An 11,943-nucleotide genomic window follows, 5' to 3' on the forward strand; every position below is an offset into this window, starting at 1 on the left:
GACGAAATTAGGGTATGACAACCCTCAAAGCACCCATGAAAGCAAACACCACATAAACTTGGCAAGATTCTAAAATTGACAATCAACCCATAAACACAAGCACATAAGAATCAAAAGGTCTTTTAAGGTTGTAATGGGGCCAAGGACAAGGTATGGAAAAATATGGAATAAGTGGCTAAATCCCAAAGGAATAGAGGAGCAATGGGGAATAAGTGCATATTAAGAAAAAAATAAGAAAATAAAAAAAAGTAAAGATAAAATTTAAACATAAAGAGTAGAACCAAGAGTTTCATCATTCTTGTGCCATTTAAGATCTTATTCACTCAACTTTATTGCTTTTCTTTTTCTTTTTTTGAATTTTTTTTTTTTTTGCTCTATAGCCTTTGAGAAACAACATTTCATTCAGCATGTCCAACATTTAACCAATATACAATGTACATCAAGTATGGCCCAAAATACATCATGAAGCATAGCCAACAAAACAAGTTATCCAATGAAACAAAAACCCCCCACACTTATTCCCAAAACAATTCCAAAGCTCCAAAATTCCTTAAGGATATGGTGATATCATGGTTTTTTCATTTAAGGCTTGTAGTGAGCTTCAAAACAAGGAAAGGGGAACAAGGCTCAAAAGGGCTATCAAAGGAATTAATTCAAGGTAAGTCCATTTGGCTAGAAGCTTAGAAGAACAAAATTGCCTCAATCATTTCCAAATATGCATGTGAATTAGGAAGCATCAACAAGAATCAAGCCAAGGCTATTGTGCAAGCAATCAATGGGGCAAAACACACCAAATGATTATGATGATGGATGGCTCAAATTCTCACAAAGGTAAACTCATCACTTTCAAATTGAGCTTTCAAAACTATCATTACATGTAGAGGAGAATCAAGGATTTCAAGTCACAAAATGTCAAGAACTTTTATTTTCAAAACAATTACCCATTTCCTGAACATATCCCATAATTCAAAGAAAAACATGCAAAGTCGTACATGCACACAAAATTGACCCAAAATATTAAACTAAAAATCCGACGAAACTAACAATATTAACAAATTAACACAACTAACAAATTAACAAAACCAACAAAACTAGCAAAACCAAAGAACACTCCCCCCCCCCCCCCATACTTAAACAATACATTGTCCTCAATGTAGCACAATTAAAAGATTAAAAACAATTAAATCATCAAATAGAATCGGACAAGTGTAATAAAAGCAAAGAAGGAGATAGGAAAAGAAAAACTCCCTAAGTCATGGTGGAGGAAGAGTAGGGTGGAGTAAGGAAGTCTCTTCCACCACTACGTCCACTAAAGAAGGGTTCGTGAGGAATGGCTTAAGTAGATGTCCGTTGACCTTGAAGCTCTTGTTTGTGGAGTCGCTTTTGATCTCAACTGTACCATAAGGAAAAACATTAGTAACAACAAAAGGACCAATCCACTTAGACCTCAACTTACCACTCATGAGTCCAAGCCTAGAATTATACAATAACACTTTTTGCCCAACCATGAAGTCCTTCTTAACTATCATGCTATCATGGAACTTCTTGGTCTTTTCTTTGTAGAACTTGGCATTCTCGTAGGCTTCTAGGCGGATTTCATCTAACTCACTCAGTTGCAACTTTCTTTCCTCACCAGCTTGATCCATAGAGAAGTTGCAAGTCTTCACTGCCCAGTAAGCTTTGTGCTCAATTTCCATTGGAAGATGACATGCCTTTCCAAAGACAACCTGATAAGGAGACATTCCTATGGGTGCTTTGTAGGCAGTCCGATGTGCCCAGAGAGCATCATCAAGCCTGGTACTCCAATCTTTCCTGCTTGGCTGCACAATCTTCTCTAAAATTCTCTTGATTTTCCGGTTAGAAATTTCTACCTGTCCATTGGTCTGGGGGTGGTATGGTGTGGATACCCTGTGTACCACCCCATACTTTTTAAGCAGGGCATGCATTGTCCTGTTGCAAAAATGGGTTCCTTGATCACTAACAATTGCTTTAGGTACTCCAAACCTGCAAAACAGATTAGACCTGACAAAGTCTGCAACAACATTAGCATCATTAGTTCTAGTGGGCTTGGCTTCCACCCATTTTGAAACATAGTCAATTGCAAGGAGAATGTAAACATAACCAAAAGAGACAGGAAAAGGTCCCATGAAATCTATACCCCAGACATCAAACACCTCACAGAATAGCATAGGTTGTTGAGGCATTTGTTGTCGCCATGTAAGTGTATTTCCTGCTCTCTGACACTGCTCACAAGTGCTGCAGATCTTCCACGCATCTTTAAAGATGGTGGGCCAATAAAAACCACAATCAAGCACTTTGCGAGCTGTCCTTTGAACACCCAGATGACCTCCCGGTGCGGAAGAATGACAGAACTACAGGACTGAGTCAGTCTCATGATCTGGAATGCATCGTCTAATTACCTGATCACTGCACAATTTCCACAAGTAGGGGTCATCCCAAATAAAATGCTTAGCATCACTTTTAATTTTATCTCTTTGGGCCTTAGATGCTAAGGGAGGAAAAACAGAGGCAACTAAATAATTGACAATGTTAGCAAACCAGGGAGTAGAAAGAGAGTCAGAAATACTATACAGTATATACAAATGATCATCCGGGAAATCATCCCGAATGGGTGAATCCGCATCTGATACACGTTCGATCCGACTCAAATGATCAGCAACTAGATTTTGTGCTCCGCTCCTATCACGGATCTCCAAGTCAAACTCTTGGAGCCAGAGCATCCATCGGATCAACCTAGGCTTAGAATCAGCCTTCTTCAACAAGTACTTTAGAGCTGTATGGTCAGTGTAAACAATAATGCGGGTACCAAGCAAATAAGATCGAAATTTTTCAAGAGCAAAAACTATGGCTAGAAGCTCTTTCTCAGTAGTAGTATAATTCGCTTGGGCGGCATCTAAAGTCCTAGAAGCATAATATATCACCCTGGGCAATTTATCAATTTTCTGAGCAAGGACAGCCCCCAATGCATAATTTGATGCATCACACATAAGCTCAAAAGGGGCTGTCCAATCGGGTGCCTGGATGATGGGGGTGGTAGTCAGCGCTCTTTTGAGGCAATCAAAAGCCTCTTTGCATCTGTCATTAAAGTCAAACTCCACCTCCTTTTGCAACAAGTTGGATAGTGGAAGGGCTACTTTGCTAAAATCCCTTATAAAGTGCCTATAGAATCCTGCATGACCAAGAAAAGATCACACCTCTCGCACACAAGAGGGGTAAGGCAATTGTGAAATAACAGAAATTTTTGCAGGATCTACTTCAATACCCTTATTGGAAATAATGTGGCCTAAAACTATACCTTGCTCAACCATAAAATGACATTTTTCAAAATTTAGAACAAGGTTAGTTTCAATGCATCTATTCAAAACTTTTTCCAAACTATTCAAACAACCATCAAAAGAGGATCCATATACAGTGAAATCATCCATAAACACCTCTATGCAATTTTCTAAAAAATCACTGAAAATACTAATCATGCACTGCTGGAAGGTACTAGGGGCATTGCACAGGACGAAAGGCATCCTCCTATAGGCAAAAGTGCCGAAGGGGCAGGTGAATGTGGTCTTTTCCTGATCCTCAGGAGCAATAGTAATTTGCATATAACCAGAAAAACCATCAAGGAAACAGTAGTGGGATTTACCTGCTAGGCGTTCAAGCATCTGGTCAATGAATGGCAGGGGAAAATGATCCTTTTTGGTAACCTGGTTCAGCCTCCTATAGTCAATGCAGACTCTCCAACTGTTCTACACCCGAGTAGGAATCAGCTCCTCCTTCTCATTTTTTATCACAGTGAGGTCGGTCTTCTTCGGGACTACCTGGACGGGACTCACCCATTTGCTGTCGGAGATAGGATAAATGATTCCAGCTTACAAAAGCTTGGTTATCTCCTTCTTCACTACATCAAGAATCACCGGGTTGAGTCTTCTCTGTGGCTGTCTTACTGGTTTAGCTCCATCCTCTAAATTTATTCGATGCATACATGTGGATGGGCTAATACCAGGAATGTCTGCCAGGGTCCAGCCTATAGCCTTCTTATGCTTCTTGAGAACTAACAACAACTTCTCCTCTTGCTCATTAGCAAGGGAGGCAGATATAATCACTGGAAAACTCTTGCTATCATCCAAGTAAGCGTATTTTAAATTTGATGGCAGATGCTTCAATTCTGGTGTGGTCGGCTGGACAGTGGTAGAAGGAGATGGTTTCTCAGCCTTTACCTCATAAAGAAAGTCAGAGGTATGTGTACTTCCTGAAACATGGTTAGTCCTATCTGACTCTATAAAATCAATCTCGAGAGGTAAAACACCACCACCAGACATGCAATCAATATCACTTTCAGATTCACTCTCAGCATCAAATTCAGACATATGATCAAGTATAATTTCAGACTCAATGCATGAAGAGTGAGAGGCATGCAGATTAGAATAAAGATCAGCCATGTATTCATCAACAACATGGTCAATTATTTCAGCACGAAATACAGAAAGATCTTCAGATGGGTATTTCATAGCATCCAGAATATTAAAATGAACAGTTATATCACCAAACTCCATGGATAGTGTGCCTGCATAAACATCTATCTTAGTTCTAGCAGTTTTCATAAAGGGTCTGCCTAGAATGATGGGAACTGATCCTTGAGAAAATCCATCTTCCATATTCAAAATATAAAAATCAACAGGGAAAATCAGTTCACCAACTCTAACTAAGACATCTTCTATGAAACCAACAGGGTAGGCAACACTTCTATTAGCTAAATGAATTACCACATCAGTTGACTGCAAGGGACCTAGAGATAGAGAATTAAAAATAGACAGAGGCATAACACTAATAGAAGCTCCTAAATCTAGCATGGCATTGTCAAACTTACTATTCCCTATAATACAAGGTATGCTGAATGTACCTGAATCTTTGCATTTTTCAGGAATTTGAGGAACATATTTACCAATCAATGCGGAGACATTTCTGCCCATGCTAATTCGTTCACTTCCTTTAAGCTTCCACTTATTAGTGCACAACTCCTTCAAGAATTTAGCATATCTTGGAATTTGCTTTATTGCATCCAACAGAGGTATGTTTACCTCTACTTTTCTAAACGTTTCCAAGATCTCTTTCTCTGCCTCTTCCATTTTTTTGTTGGAAACTGCTCTTGGAGGGAATGGAAGAGGGGGAATGTGCTGCTTCTGCAAACCAGAATTACCTGTGGAAGAAGATTCACCTGCACATAAATTGTTAGGTAAATTTTTGTCATCACCTTTTTCTGGAGTAGAGTGAAGTTTGGCAGGTTCATTTGCAGATGAGGAAGGTGCTACGGGTTGAGGTCCTTGACACTGCTTTCCTGACCGCAATGAAATGGCACTGACATTTTTGGGATTTTGGACAGCTTGAGAAGGTAGCTTATCAGAATTCTGGGACTGTTGTTGATTCAATTGTGTAGCTAATTGTCCCATCTGATTAGTCAAGCTCTGAATGGAAGCTCTGGTCTCTTGTTGAAACTGCATGTTTTGCATAGTCATTTGCCTCACAAGTTCTTCGAGGGAAGGTTGTGTAGGGGCCTCAACTGTTGGCTATTTCTGGGGTTGTTGCTGTTGTTGGATTGGTGGAGGAATGTATGGTCTGCTTGGGCCAACAACATTTTGGAAGGAAGGAGTAGGCTGCTGTTGTTGTTGCTGAGGGCTGGACCATCTGAGATTAGGGTGATTCCTCCATCCAGGGTTGTATCTGTTGCTGGAGAGGTCATAATTGTTTTGTTGTGGTTGATTTTGCTGCTGAGGTTGAGGAGGTCTATTGTAAATATTTGCAGCATAAGCTTCAGGCTGCTCAATTGCTCCAGGTTGCTGCATGGAAGGGCAAAGGTCTGTATGGTGGTCAGCAGAGAAGCACAAACCACAAACCCTTGCGACAGGTACAAATTTCTGATTCAAGGCCAGCTTGGTTACCAAGTTAACCAATGCATCCAGTTTGCCTTCAAGCTTCTTAGTCTCAGATGTTCCAGCTGAGTTTGTAGCTACCTCATGCACTCCTCTAATGACTATGGCATCATTTCTGGCGCTAAACTGCTGGGAGTTGGAAGCCATCTTCTCAATTAAATTTATGGCTTCAGTAGGAGTCATGTCTCCAAGGGCTCCACCACTGGCAGCATCTATCATACTTCTCTCCATATTACTGAGTCCTTCATAAAAATATTGGAGAAGAAGCTGCTCCGAAATCTGATGGTGAGGGCAACTGGCACATAGTTTTTTAAATCGCTCCCAATACTCATACAGGCTCTCTCCACTGAGTTGTCTAATACCTGAGATATCTTTCCTGATGGCTGTGGTCCTGGAAGCAGGGAAAATTTTTTCTAAGAATACTCTCTTAAGGTCATCCCAGCTCGTGATGGACCTTGGAGCAAGGTAATACAGCCAGTCCTTTGCCACTCCCTCTAATGAATGAGGAAAAACCTTCAGAAATATGTGATCCTCTTGGACATCTGGGGGTTTCATGGTGGAGCAAACAATATGAAATTCCTTCAAATGTTTGTGCGGGTCTTCACCTGCAAGGCCATGAAACTTTGGAAGCAAATGAATCAGTCCAGTTTTAAGAACATATGGGACATCCTCATCAGGGTATTGGATGCACAAGCTTTCGTAGGTGAAATCAAGTGCAGCCATTTCCCTTAGAGTCCTCTCACGGGTGGAGGTTGTGCCATGTTCTCAGAATGAGCAAAATCAGAATGCTCAAAATTATAATGCTCCAAATCAGGATGTTCAAAATCACCAATAACAGAATGCACAGATTCACCAGTAATGGAATGCTCAGGATGATCAAAAGGTATAAAATGATGCCTAACTAATCTATGAAATGTCCTATCTATCTCAGGGTCAAAGGGTTGTAAGTCAGATGGATTGCCTCTAGTCATACACTACATTCAGCATGCACAACTAGTTGCCTTGTCATGTAAATAAAGGTGCAGGTTTGAACTACAGCTACCCTCAAATGATATCCAAATGACTTGAAATTTTGTGAGCAACCTTATAAAATGATGAGAAGATAGCACAAAAAATTTCAGGCAAAAATTCAAAGTGTAACTATGGAAGTTAAAAATAGTAGGTTAAGAAAAATAAGTGAATAAAACTTGAAAAATAAAAAACTTTTGACAGAATCACTATTTTTGGACGACGGAGACCTCAGCCGGCCTATGGTTGGCTTCCACGGCGTAGTAAATTTTTTTCTACCCCAAATACATATATAATAATTGCGATTCTGATAACCAGAGCAAAAGTTATGCCCGTTTGAAGTTTCGACAAACACAAAATTTGCTACTTTTTTGGAACTTTCAAATCTGACCAAACTAAAGGCTCTAGCTATTTTTCCCACAAAATATAGGTTAAAAGAAGTTACCACAAAAAAATTCAGCCAAAAATAACAACCCTAGCTACTAAAACAAAAAATCTCAAATAATTCAGCATGGGTGGTCGCTAAGTCCGTCGCAAAACACTATTCACAGCAAAACACCCAAGACTGAAACAGGGGAAACGCTTAATGGGAAAACTGAAACAGAACACACACTAAACAAAATACCAGGACACTAAACAACACTAACACACATACTAACACAATACTAACAATTAAACATAAAACACGAAAGGATTAAACACACAACACTAGCTAGCTATTATGAACCTTTGGACACTGCTCCCCGGCAACGGCGCCAAATTTGATCGAGGCCGTACCCGAATCAAATAAACATGAAAATGCAGTAACTAGGAAGTGAATCTAGGTCGTTTCCCAACGACCAATGACAAACCAAATGTTCATAATATACTTGCGCAGTAACAGTAACGATTGGGGGGGGTTGTTTGTTTCGTGATTAAAGAGCAGAACAAGTAAACTGGAATATGAAACTACTAATATTAAAAACGGGTTGCTTCCTCTGATTCAGAAGCCATTCTCTTATCCTGGGTTATGGAGAATTCGTCCCTAATAGTCAACCACTTAATCCAACCCTATTTCAATTTACTAAGCGAAAATCAACTTAGGGTTGTCAATACATGATTAGGCACCACATACACCAGTTACCCCTTCGTCCATTAAGCATGAACGCAAGTTAGGCTCAAAGGCAATTAATCGAACACGAAGCGTGTACTGATTAATGTTCACGAATTTGGGAAAACTGGTGAAGGGAAAACTGCCAGGAAACCACATTACAAACGAAACCTCAAAGAGAGTTGGGCTTCGTCCTCAAAAGGAAACAACACCAGAAAAACTAGCCTTCCATAGATTCAAACAGAAAATGCAAATGAAACATGAAGCAGAAACGTAAATGAACAGAAATGTAAATGAAACAAAAACGTAAATGAGACAGAAACGTAAATGAAAGTAGAAGAAGAAGCAAGAACGAAATTGTAATTAGAAGCAGAAAACGGAAAATTGCATTAAGAACGAAAACAGTAGCCTTAGAACAGAAAAACTTGAAAACCTAAAACAAAGCTCTGAATAATAAAATAGCATAACAGAATAGCCTTGCACGAATCCCAAGGCTACTATTTAAAATCACTCAAAGTCACTGGGCCCTATTACAATACTCTGGCCCAAAACGAAATAAACACTGAACAGCATAAAATAAAATTGCGAAATTTCCTAATTAGAAATTAACTAAGGTGAGCGTTGCTTTATTTGCCCTCTTCAAGTCCATAACCAAAATCCGGATTAAGCCCAATGTTTCATTAATTCCTGAAATTAGATTAAAAACATCAAATTAGCTAAATGAGCCCAAATAATAAAACTGCCTGATTAATTGACAATTAAGATCAATCAGTAATTAAAATGGTGCAAAAAGGGTTTAGAAAATAGAAGAAAATGATGGCACATCAGGTACATATCTTGTGGATCAGTTCAAGTGGAGGGTACATCCACTTGGTTGTTCAAAGAGAACAAGGGAGGGTACATGCCATGTGGATCTTTGCTTGTAAAGGATTTTACAAGGTTGAAAGAAATCTCAAGAACCGGTGGTTGCTTGGGGACTGGATGTAGGCACGGGTTGTTGCCGAACCAGTATAAAACTCTTGTGTTTGTCTTCTTCTTCCCTACACTCTTTAATTTTCACTGTGTACTTTAATTATCGCTTTTACTTTTGGTTAAGTTTCTTTTTCTATTCTTTACTTTCTTAACTTAGTAGTAAAAGCCTAATTAAATCTAGTAACATTAAGAAGGATAGTTTTTTAATTAGTCAAGGCACATTAATAATTAATTCAACCCCCCCTTCTTAATTATTCCGAGGCCACTTGATCCAACAAGTGGTATCATAGCAGGTATCTTGTAGAAAGTTTAACCACTTTAAGATTCATGGCCTCTTTAAATTCTTTGTTTTTCAAAAGTAATTTCAGGAATAGGTCATTCCAAGATCATGATGAAGACCAAGTCAACTTGTGCCTCATGACAAAATCTCATGAAAACAACAAAGAAGAATCTGTAAGGAAGAAGTGGTACATCGACAGTGGATGTTCCAAGCATATGACAGGAGATGTATCCAAATTTACAACCATTTCCACCAAGAAAAGTGGACATGTTACATATGGCGACAACAACAAAGGCAAAATCATTGGAGTCAGTAAAATAGGTACGAGTTCCTCTACTCCTATTGAAAATGTGTTACTTGTAGAAGGTTTAAAGCATAACTTATTATGTGTTAGTCAATTATGTGATAGAGGATATAAAGTATCTTTTGATTCTGAAAAATGTGTTATCAAGCATGAGCATGACAAAGATATTGAGCATATAGGTTTCAGAGAAAATAATGTTTACATGATTGATTTAAAACAAAAATCTGAAAAATGATAGATGCTTTCTAAGTAAAGATAATGATCATTGATTATGGCATAAGAGAATTGCCCACATTAACATGGATCATCTAAATAGATTAATCTCCAAAGACCTAGTTGTTGGTTTACCAAAATTAAAGTTTGAAAAAGATAAATTATGTGACGCATGCCAGAAAGGTAAACAAACAAAAACATCTTTTAAATCTAAAAATATTGTCTCTACCACTCAACCATTACAATTATTGCACATGGATTTGTTTGGACCATCTAGGGTCATGAGTTTTGGTGGAAGTTACTATGCATTAGTAATTCTTGATGATTATTCTAGGTATACTTGGACTTTATTTCTTACTCAGAAAAATGATGCATTTCATGCATTTATAAGACTTGCCAAAGTCATCCAAAACAAGAAAAATCTCAAAATTATCTCCATTAAAAGTGATCACGGAGGTGAATTTGAAAACAAATATTTTGAAATGTTTTGTGATGAACATGGCATAGAACATAATTTCTCTGCACCTAGGACACCTCAACAAAACGGTGTAGTAGAAAGGAAAAATAGATCTTTAGAAGAAATTGCTAGAACCCTTTTAAATGACACACCACTTCCAAAAGATTTTTGGGCAGAAGCAATCAATACCACATGTTATATTAGCCTTAATAAGACCCATTGTTAAGAAAACCCCATATGAACTCTTTAATAATAGAAAACCAAACATTGCTCATTTACATGATTTTGGATGTAAATGTTTTGTCTTAAACAATGGTAAAGAAAGCCTAGGAAAATTTGATGCTAAGGCGGATGAGGGTATCTTGCTTGGGTATTCCCTACATAGTAAAGCCTTTAGGATATACAACAAAAGAACCATGACAATTGAGGAATCAATACATGTTACTTTTGATGAAACTAATATTACCTCTCCGAGAAAGGAATTTCTTGATGATATTGCAGATTCTTTGGAAGATATACCCGATGAAGAAAGAAATCTAAAAAGGAAGAGAGATGAAGAAAACAAGGATGTTCAAAATGGCATAGCCCAAGAAAATGATAATCTTCCCAAAGAATGGAAAACTTCAAGAAATCATCCTCTTGACAACATCATCGGAGATATCTCAAAAGGGGTAACAACTAGACACTCTCTCAAAGATTTATGCAATAATATGGCTTTTGTTTCATTAATAAAACCTAAAAACCTTAAGGAAGCCATTATAAATTATCATTGGATAGTAGCTATGCAAGTGGAATTAAATCAATTTGAAAGAAATGATGTATGGGAATTAGTAGAGAAACCTTCAAATTATCCAATCATAGGAACTAAGTGGGTATTCAGAAACAAATTGGATGAAAATGGTATAGTAATTAGAAATAAAGCTAGACTGGTAGCAAAAGAATATAACCAAGAAGAAGGTATAGACTATGAAGAAACCTTTGAACCCGTAGCCAGATTAGAAGCCATTAGGATGCTTTTAGCCTATGCATCTATTATGAATTTTAAACTATATCAAATGGATGTCAAGAGTGCTTTCTTAAATGGTCTAACCTCCTGGGTTTGAAGACTCACAAAAATTAGACCATGTCTATAGATTAAAGAAAGCACTCTATGGATTAAAACAAACACCTAGGGCTTGGTATGAAAGATTAAGTAAATTCCTATTGGAAAAGAATTTCACTCGAGGGAAGGTAGATATTACACTCTTTAATTTCCATTATGCACTTTAATTATCGCTTTTTCTTTTGGTTAAGTTTCTTTTTCTATTCTTTACTTTCTTAACTTAGTAGTAAAAGCCTAATTAAATCTAGTAACATTAAGAAGGATAGTTTTTTAGTTAGTCAAGCCACTTGATCCAACACAAGAAGGCTCGGGCAGAAAAGGCTGAGAAGGCTAAATCCAAGAAGGAAAAGGTTAGGAAAGCTAAAGTTGACAAAGGGAAAAAGCATGTCGAGGTATAAAAGAAGTGGGTGCCTCCTCCTCCTCCCCCCTAGTCCTAGTGTTGTGAAGAAGGCGATTCATGGTCCTCAAGATGAAGAACCATAAAAGAGGCCAAAGGTGGAGCCAGTGCTGATTGTTGCTCCTTTCTCTGTCGAGAGTCATTCTGTCTTCCTTTCCATGAAGAGAGGATTGCTTCT

The 11,943-nt window shown here is 38.1% G+C and overlaps 1 non-coding gene across 1 annotated transcript; it reads left to right on the forward strand.

Annotated features, from left to right (window-relative positions):
• Positions 1 to 6,219: 6,219 nt before the first annotated feature.
• Positions 6,220 to 6,326, forward strand: LOC112997956 (small nucleolar RNA R71). Its single transcript, XR_003263008.1, has one exon. It is a non-coding gene; the product is annotated as a small nucleolar RNA R71 (small nucleolar RNA).
• The last annotated feature ends 5,617 nt before the right edge of the window (positions 6,327 to 11,943 follow it).

The sequence above is a fragment of the Glycine max genome, chromosome 1, assembly GCF_000004515.6.
Source record: "Glycine max cultivar Williams 82 chromosome 1, Glycine_max_v4.0, whole genome shotgun sequence".
Taxonomy (NCBI): domain Eukaryota; kingdom Viridiplantae; phylum Streptophyta; class Magnoliopsida; order Fabales; family Fabaceae; genus Glycine; species Glycine max.